The sequence below is a fragment of the Tachyglossus aculeatus genome, chromosome X5 (assembly GCF_015852505.1).
Source record: "Tachyglossus aculeatus isolate mTacAcu1 chromosome X5, mTacAcu1.pri, whole genome shotgun sequence".
Taxonomy (NCBI): Eukaryota; Metazoa; Chordata; class Mammalia; order Monotremata; family Tachyglossidae; genus Tachyglossus; species Tachyglossus aculeatus.
In genome coordinates, this window is record NC_052097.1 from 10142403 (window position 1) to 10151450 (window position 9048).

General features: G+C 42.0%; 1 non-coding gene across 1 annotated transcript; it reads left to right on the forward strand.

Annotated features, from left to right (window-relative positions):
• Nucleotides 1–271: 271 nt before the first annotated feature.
• On the forward strand, nucleotides 272–409 carry LOC119947746. The gene has a single exon (XR_005456545.1). It is a non-coding gene; the product is annotated as a small nucleolar RNA SNORA7 (small nucleolar RNA).
• Nucleotides 410–9048: the final 8639 nt, after the last annotated feature.

Sequence of the window (9048 nt, forward strand, 5' to 3'; positions counted from 1 at the left end):
TGATGCTTACAAGACAAGAAATATTTCAATTCACATAATGAAAATCTAAGAAAAAATACAGAGAGAATGAGCATTGATTCTTATTTTAACATTGAGTAAAGATTACCTAAACATTTCAGAATGGGAAAAATATAATTGCATTTTCCAGAAATAGATTTACAGATGGGCTGAATGAAAATATAGATAGGATTAATTTCATCGGTCGCATCAATCCACTCAATCAATCAGTTGATCAGTCGATCATGTTTATCAAGCAGGCACTATATTAAATCCCCTCTTAGGGTCACATCTGGAGAGTTTCCAGGATTCTACCAGTCTTGGTTATGGGAGGGAGATTCAAGCAGAGTCCTGTCCATTCCATTCCTAGCTGGGGCAGTGGCTAGTGAGTGGAAGGCCATCTGCTACAAGTCAAAACTCACCTGTGCTGGGCAGCAGCGGCATGGGAGAGATTCAAGGGCAGAGACTCAAGTTTACTGCATGGAAGGAGGCAATGGTAAACCACTTCTGTATTTTTACGAAGAAAACTCTGGGGATCCACTACCAGAACGATTGCAGATGGAGAGTGGGGCGTTCTGGGAGAGGTGTTTTCCGTGGTGTCGCTACGGGTCGGAAACGACTCGACGGCATAAGACTATACTAAATGCTTGTGAAAGTACAACATATCAGAGTTGGTAGACATGTTAGACTTACAGACTGTGAGCCTGTTGTTGGTTAGGGACCGTCTCGTCTCAATATATTGCCAACTTGTACTTCCCACGTGCTTAGTACAGTGCTCTGCACACAGTAAGCGCTCAATAAATACGATTGAATGAATGAATGAATGTTCCCTGCCCACAACCAGCGGACAGCCTAGAAAGAATTTCCAATTAATATCACCTTGCTTTTGCAAGCTTTGTCTTTGAGGTGCAGATATTTATGCAGCAGCCTTTCAGATTCTTCTGCTGTGCAGGAGAGGGGATGAGGGTGGAAAAATAAGAAGTTCTCCCATCGCTGAATGGAGCTCTCCATTCGGGTTGCTTGAAAGGCAAGTGAAAGCTCTGGTCCTGATAATGATAATAATAATAATAATAAATAATTATGGTATTTGTAAAGCGCTTACTATGTGCCCAGCACTGTTCTAAGAGCTGGGGTAGATACAAAGTCATCAGGTTGTCCCACGTGGGGCACTCCGTCTTCATCCCCATTTTACAGATGAGGGAACTGAGGCCCAGAGAAGTTAAGTGACTTGCCCAAGGTCACACAGCAGACAAGTGGTGGAGCCGGGATTAGAACCCGTGACCTCTTACTCTCAAGCCCGGGTTTTTTCCACTGAGCCACGCTGCTTCTCATCATCAATCATTTTCCACCTTGACTACTACCATCAGCCTCCTCAGAGACCTCCTGCTCTTCCGTCTCCAGTCCATCCTTCACGCAGATGTCTGGATCATTTTTCTGAAAAACAAATGTTCAGTCCATATCTCCCCACTCCTTAAAAGCTTCCAGTGGTTGCTTATACACCTTGTGATTCAACAGAAGCTTTCTACAGTTGGCTTTAAGGCACTCAATCAACTCTCTCCCTCCTAACTTCACTGATCTCCTACTTCAATCCAATTAACACACTCCACTTCTCTAATACCAGCCTACTCTCTGTACCTCAAACTCATCTATCCTGTCACCGACCCCTCACCCATGTTATGTTCTTTAATGGTATTTGTTAAGCGCTTACTGTGTGTCAGGAACTAAGTGCCGGGGTAGATAAAAGGTAATCAGGTTTGACACAGTCCATGTCCCACATGGGGCTCACAGTCGTATTCTCCATTTTACAGTTGAGGAAACTGAGACACAGAGAGAAAATAAGTGTCTTGCCCAAGGTCGCACAGGATTAGGACCGGGATTATTCTGCTGGTCTTTCCCTCCTGGCAATTTTGCCACTTTTAGACAGGACAGCAAAGTCAGGGCTGATAGAAATAATGAAAACGGAACAGCAGCATAAAAGTCAAGGACAACAATAAATATACTAAGAGCTAGAGAATATTCTGGCTAAAGGACAAAAATATCAGGTTCCTGACCCTTCAGGTGGGATTCACCCCAGTTTTTAAAGCTTTAAATTTATTTTTCCAGCACAGCAGATGTAGATATTTTATTCAATGATTATTTATTTGCTGGCTTCATTGATTTCAAAGCATTTTGACCCTATAGGTTGCGTAAGAAGAAATCTTGCCTCATCTAACTTGGTTTGCTCCATTAAGTTCAATCAGTGAGCTCTGCTTTTGAGGTGTATTTCCCAGAACAAAATGAATTAGGTGTGAAGTCAGGTGTGTTTTGCAGTTTATCACCAAGTGCTTTGCCTTGGGCGCCCCAGTAATTGATGATCTCAGCCTTCAGTTTTTCATACAGTTTAATCTGGAAACCTCAAATCTTCCATAATGGCCAACATTTTTTTGTTGGGGGGTAATGGGGGGAATGGGCAAATAGGGGAGGGCTTCGATCTTCTGATACATGGTCACATCATATCCTGAGTGAGATGGGTATCTGCTACCTCCCTGTTGCTTCCTCTCTCCAACCAAGAACTCCCTCCCGCTCCTGCTGTGTGACCGTGGGCAAGTCACTTAACATCTCTGTGTCTCGGTTACCTCATCTGTAAATTGGGGATTAAGACTGTGAGCCCCATGCAGAACAGAGGCTGTCTCCAAGCCAATTTGATTGCATCCACCCCAGTGCTTAGTACAGTGCCTGGTACAAAGTAAGTACTTAAGAAATACCATTGATATTATTATTACTATTCAGAACCAGCAGACTAGTTCTCTTCCATCTTCAAAACTTTATGAAATCACATCTCCTCCAAAAAGCCTTCTCCCCAATCTATTTCCCCCACTAATAATAACAATAATGGTGCTCCTTTTTAAGCATTTCCTCTGTGCAGGCACTGTACTAAGCACTGTGGTGGATACAAGCAAATCAGGTTGGACATAGCCCCTGTCCCACATGGGGCTCACAGTCTCAATCCCCATTTCACAGATGAGGGAACAGAGGCAAAGAAGTGAAATGACTTGCCTAAAGTCACACAGCAGACAAATGGCAGTCAGGATTAGAACCCATGACCTTCTAACTCCCAGGATCTTGCTCTATTCACTATGCCATGCTACTACATCACTTATGTTTGATATTCACCCCAACCCCAACTCCATAGCACTACTGGCCATATCTTTAAAGTTTGTATTGTAAATTGCTTATTTATTCCTATTAATGGATATAGTTCCCCTCTAAACTGTAAGCTCGTTACAGGCAGGAAATGTGTATAACGATTCTATTGTATTGTACTTTCTCACATGCTCACTACAGTACTCTGCAAACTAAACAGAGAAGCAGCATGAGCTAGTGGCAAGAACACAGGCTTGGAGGTCAGGGTACATGGGTTCTGATCCCGGCTCCGCCACTGTCCGCTATGTGACCTTGGGCAAGTCACTTCACTTCTCTGGGCCTCGGTTACATCATCTCTAAAATAGGGATGAAGACTGTGAGCCCCACGCGGGACAGTCTGATCGTCTTGTATCTACCCTAGTGCTTAGAACTATGCTTGGCACACAGTAAGTGCTTAACGAATACCATAATAATAGTTATTATTATTATTAAGCTCTCAATAAATATCATTTATTGATTGATTGACCTATGAACTTGGGTCCTTATCTCCTGAACATTTAAGTCCTTACCTTCCCTTTGCCACACAGAGCACTTGTATTGTTGTTGTTGTCGTTGTCTTATGCCGTCGAGTTGTGTCCGACCCATAGCGACACCATGGGCACATCTCTCCCAGAAGGCCTCACCTCTATCAGCAGTCATTCTGGTAGTGGATCCAGAGAGTTTTCTTGGTAAAAAATGAAGGCAGTTTTCCATTGCCTCCTTCCACACAGTAAACCTGAGTCTCCACCCTCGACTCTCTGCTATGCTGCTGCTGCCCAACACAGGGAAGTCTTGACTTGTAGCAGATGGCTTTTCACTTGCTAGCCACTGCCCAAGCTAGGAATGGAATGGGTAGGCCTCTGCTTAATAATAATGGCATTTATTAAGTGCTTACTATGTGCAAAGCACTGTTCTAAGCGCTGACACTGTTCTAAGCACTGACTCTCCTCTGCTTGACTCTCCCTCCCAAAGTCGAGATTGATAAAGTACTGGAAACTCTCCAGGTGCGACCCTGAGTGGTGAGTGCTTATGTACATATCTTTAAATTATGTTGCTTCTCCCTTCCTGTATATTATTCTGGTCTCTAGCTCACCCATTTAAATTGTAAACTTCTTGTGGGTAGGGATCACATTTACCAACTCTATTGAGGAGCAACATGACCTAGCGGAAAGAGACTGGACCTGGGAATTAGAAGACAGATGAGGTAACTGAGGCACAGAAAAATTAAGTGACTTGCCCAAGGTCACACAGCAGACAAGTTGCAGAACTGGGATTAGAACTCAGGTCCTTCTGACACCCAGGCTCGTGCTGTATCCATTAAACCACTCTTCTTCTCCACGCTTGCAAAGTTAGACGTGGTGTCATGGTGACAATAATGTTCTCCAGAGCAAGTGACTTAAATAGCTGTTCCATTGCCACTGGGAACTGCAATTGCCAAAGATAGAAGACAGGAATCAAGGCTACTTACTCTATTACATTCTCCTAAGCACTTAGTAAAGGGCTCTGCAAACAGTAAGCATTCAATTAATACCATTAATTGATTGAATGAAACATCCACTGCTCTCACAGAAGAGTCAAGAAAATACCATCTTGGGGTCTCAAACAATCCTCAATCCCCCTGCTGCTTTTAAAATGGCCATCGCTGACCTGTCCTTATTAAACATTAATATCTGGCTCCTTCGGAATACGCCAGTGAGTTCGAGGTTTGGATAGGATTCAAGCTGACATTATACTGGTAAGCTCTGATATGGGACAAAGTGTTCTTCTCGGCATGGAAAATGGCAGCTGGGTAATTTGAAACAATGACAGCTCCCAGGATCGAAAATGAAAAAGGTTTGGCTGGTTCTTGTAGCTAGGGCCCAAACAATATGGCAACATCATTTACACCATTAAAATGTCCGTTTGGGAAACAATGCGAGTAGGAAAAGTACTGTTGAAATAGGAATATGTTAGGTAAAATATTGCTAGTCAGAATTAATTGGTTTTCACCATTACTCTTAGCTCAGCATTTATTTTAGGGGCCTTTCACGTGACCCGATGCAAATTGCACGGACAATTTTAAGTCATGTTATTTTATCTGAACTCCTGAATCGGTAGGAAAATATATCATTCTGTAAGTAATCAGGACTTTTTATGATGGATCGTAACAGTTTCCTATAAAGCTTAGTGATTGGACTTTTCCTTCAACTTCTTTTTAGGACTCAAGATGCTGGAAACATGGTCTTCCCACAGTGGCCTTTTCTACCCCAGATTCCTTCTTTGCTTAGATTTATGGGTTTCAGATAATTAAGGCATGGACGGAAATTTTCTGCATTCTCTCAGATCCTGTAGACTGCAAGCACTGATGTCACTAGTTTTGCCTGAGGTAATTATAGCTATTCAGGAGGGAACATGCCTACCAAATCTGTTATACTGTTAAATTGTACTCTTCCAACTGCTTACTACATGTGATTGATTGATTGATTGGTTGAATTAACCATTTATCCTGGTTTGGCCGAGACAATCCTGGAATTGTGATTAGATTGTCAAGCTTCTTGAGGACAGGGATTTTTGACTACACACTGTATTGAACTCTCCCAAGTGCTTAGTTCAGTGCTTTTCCCAGATTAAACACTTAGTAAATACCATTGACTGGTCAACTGATTGTTTGATCTCCGAAGGTAATTTTGGAGAAACAATGTCTTTGAATCTTGCATGGATACTGTCCACGTTCCATCAAAGCTTGAAAAGGATAGAGGTCCATGTAATAAAAGATCTTCATGATAAAAAAATTCAATGTAATTACTAGAATGATAAATTATCATTTTGAATTTTTTACTGCGACTTCAATTTCCCAACCATAAAGAGTGAAAATCTGAATAAAAATACGATTCAGCTTTATCTGCTCATATAAATGTCACCAGTCCAAATCTAGCAACTGGCTACTAGGAGAAATAGATTCCTATTTCAATATTACATTCTTTTTGGCTGGAGGTACTGAAAAAGGAAAGAATTTTCATCTATGGATGGTGCAGTTATCTAAAAATTTCAGATGCTTCTTCATAATTGAAAGTGACAGTTCATCGGAATGCTACACACACACTCACAGGCTTACAGGTATATTTGTAGATCTCACCTGATTTTGGAAACCGGTATTTGATAACTTAAATTGACATTTATAATGGGCTTACTACAACTGTAGCCAGAAATGGATCCTAAAGAGAACCGTTGAATTTATCTAATAATGATTGTGGTATTTGTTCAGCGCTTGTTATGTACCCAGCACTGTACTAAGCACTGAGGTACGTACAAGATAATCAGATAAGACACAGTCCCTGTCTATAGACTGGGCAGGGAATGCATCTGCTATGTTGTTATACTGTACTTTCCCAAGCACTTAATACAGAGCTCTTCACAATATAAGCACTCAATAAATACGATTGACTGGCTGACATGGGACTCACAGTCTCAATAGGAGGGAGAGAAGGCATTTAATTCCCATTCTATAAAAGAAGAAACTGCAGTACAGAGAAGTTAAGTGTCCTGCAGTGTGGCCTAGTGGATAGAACCCAGGCCCGGGAGTCAGAGGGAAATCAGTTCTAATCCCAGCTCAACCACTTGTCTGCTGTGTGACCCTGGGCAAGTCATTTCACTTCTCTGTGCCTCAGTCCCTTCGTCTGTAAAATGGGGATTCAAACTGCAAGCCTCATGTGGGACAGGGACTGTGACCAACCTGATTATCTTGTGTCTACCCCAGCGCTTAGTACAGTGCCGGGAAAACAGTAAGCACTTAAAAAATATCATTCCAAAAAAAAAAAAAGATCACACAACCAGCAAGTAGCAGTGTCAGAATTAGAACCTAGGTCCTCTGACTATTATGCTTATTCTTTTTCCACTAGGCCATGATGCTTCTCTAATATTCTGTTTCTTATCTTATCTGAATCATCAACTAATTGTCAGCACTTGGAACAGTGTTCAGTGCTTAGAACAGTGCTCAGCACATAGTAAGTGCTTAATAAATGTCATCATTATTATTAAAGAACTCCTAGATACCCAGGTCCCTGCATTCACTTTCTATTTCCTCTCTCAGTACCTAGAAAAGCAGAAGACTGGGGTTAAGGTTCTCCAGAGATCAGGGACACCCAAACTATTTCCCAGAACACTTTCAGGCTGAAACTAAGCATGGCCAAATATGTTCCCATTTCGATGTGGAAGTCCAAATATGGAAAATGTGCCGATCAAGTATGGAGCCATGACAAAGAAGCTGATGGAGCTTTTTCTGCATTTCTCTCTAAAATTACCTGGGATTGTCTTTAGAATTCCAGGACTGTTCAAATTAGCCTGGGACATGGGGTCACTTAGGTGATGAGCCATGAAATTCTGGAGCTGCTAATCTATTTCATGAAATGTTTGCATTTTTGCCATTTAATAGTAGTATTACTCTTCAATGAATCGGCCCCTTATTGTGGCAGGAGAGTTTGTGTACACTGATGAAGCTTAGAGCTATGCCATATGGGGTGACCCGTAATGGAAAGGTCTAAGCCGAAGCATCGGACAAAGTTGATTCACCTGTTCTGGACAGCAGTGGCATGACAAAGAGTCAAAGGCAGATAATAATAATAATGATGTTATTTGTTAAGCACTTACTATGTGCAAAGCACTGTTCTAAGCAGTAGGGAGGTTACAAGGTGATCAGGTTGTCCCACAGGGGGGCTCACAGTTTTAATTCCCACTTTACAGATGAGGTAACTGAGGCACAGAGAAGTTAAGTGACTCGCCCAAAGTCACACAGCTGACAGTTGGTGGAGCTGGGATTTGAACCCATTACCTCTGACTCCAAAGCCCGTGCTCTTTCCACAGAGCCACGGATGATCAAGTGATCAAAATGTTGATCAAAGACAACAGCAGAGACTCAAATTGTTACTCCGCAGAAGAAAGCAAAGGTAAACCACTTCCATATCTCTACTAAGAAAACTCTATGGATACACATACCAGGATGACTTTATGACAGAAAACGGGATTTTCTGAAGAGGGTGTTTCCATGGAGTCTCTAGAGGTTGAAAACAACTCGATGGCATTTGAAGAAGTATTTGCTAAGCCCCTACTGTGTGCAGAATATCATAGTAAGCACTGGGAAAGAATACTTAGATGGCAATCAGACACTGACCCACTTTCAGGTGCTCACAATCTCTGAATATAAGTGTGGGGGAGCGAACTGGGGATAGACACACGAGGACCAATGAAACAATAAAACACTAAAACAGCAAGAAAGACAAGGACAAATACACAGTATAAATAAGAACCAGTAGGGTGCTCTGACTAGAGAAGAAGAATTTCAGGCTCCTCAGGGTTTAGAGTCTAGGCACACCCAAAGCCACAACAATTGCTACAACCACCACAAGGCCTTATGAGGTTTTGCGTTGGTTTCATGCAGTTGTTGCTTTCTTTTTTTCTGCCAGGGTAGGACAAAGCAGGACTGTCTGCAGGACAAAGCAGGACAAAGGCACCCGTCTACTTGTTTAGTTGTCTGTCTCCCCCTTCTAGACTGTGAGCCCGTTGTTGGGTAGGGACCATCTCTATACGTTGCCGATTTGTACTTTCCAAGCGCTTAGTACAGTGCTCTGCACACAGTAAGTGCTCAATAAGTACGACTGAATGAATGAATGATTGACTGTGATGGAGTCTCCTCTAGCCGGAGATCATCTCTGATGCCTTTTGCATCAGCATGCTTAAGTGAAACGAATGCGATCATAGACGAAAACCACTGTTTTAAAGAATAGGCATTAAGTACAAATGGAATATTAATTCTCTAAAGGCATAATAATATCCTTTATATCTGCACAGCCTTCTGTATAAATTATAACTGAACCATCGTGGGTAGTTAAAGGAAGCCTCCATCTGGAAGAGATT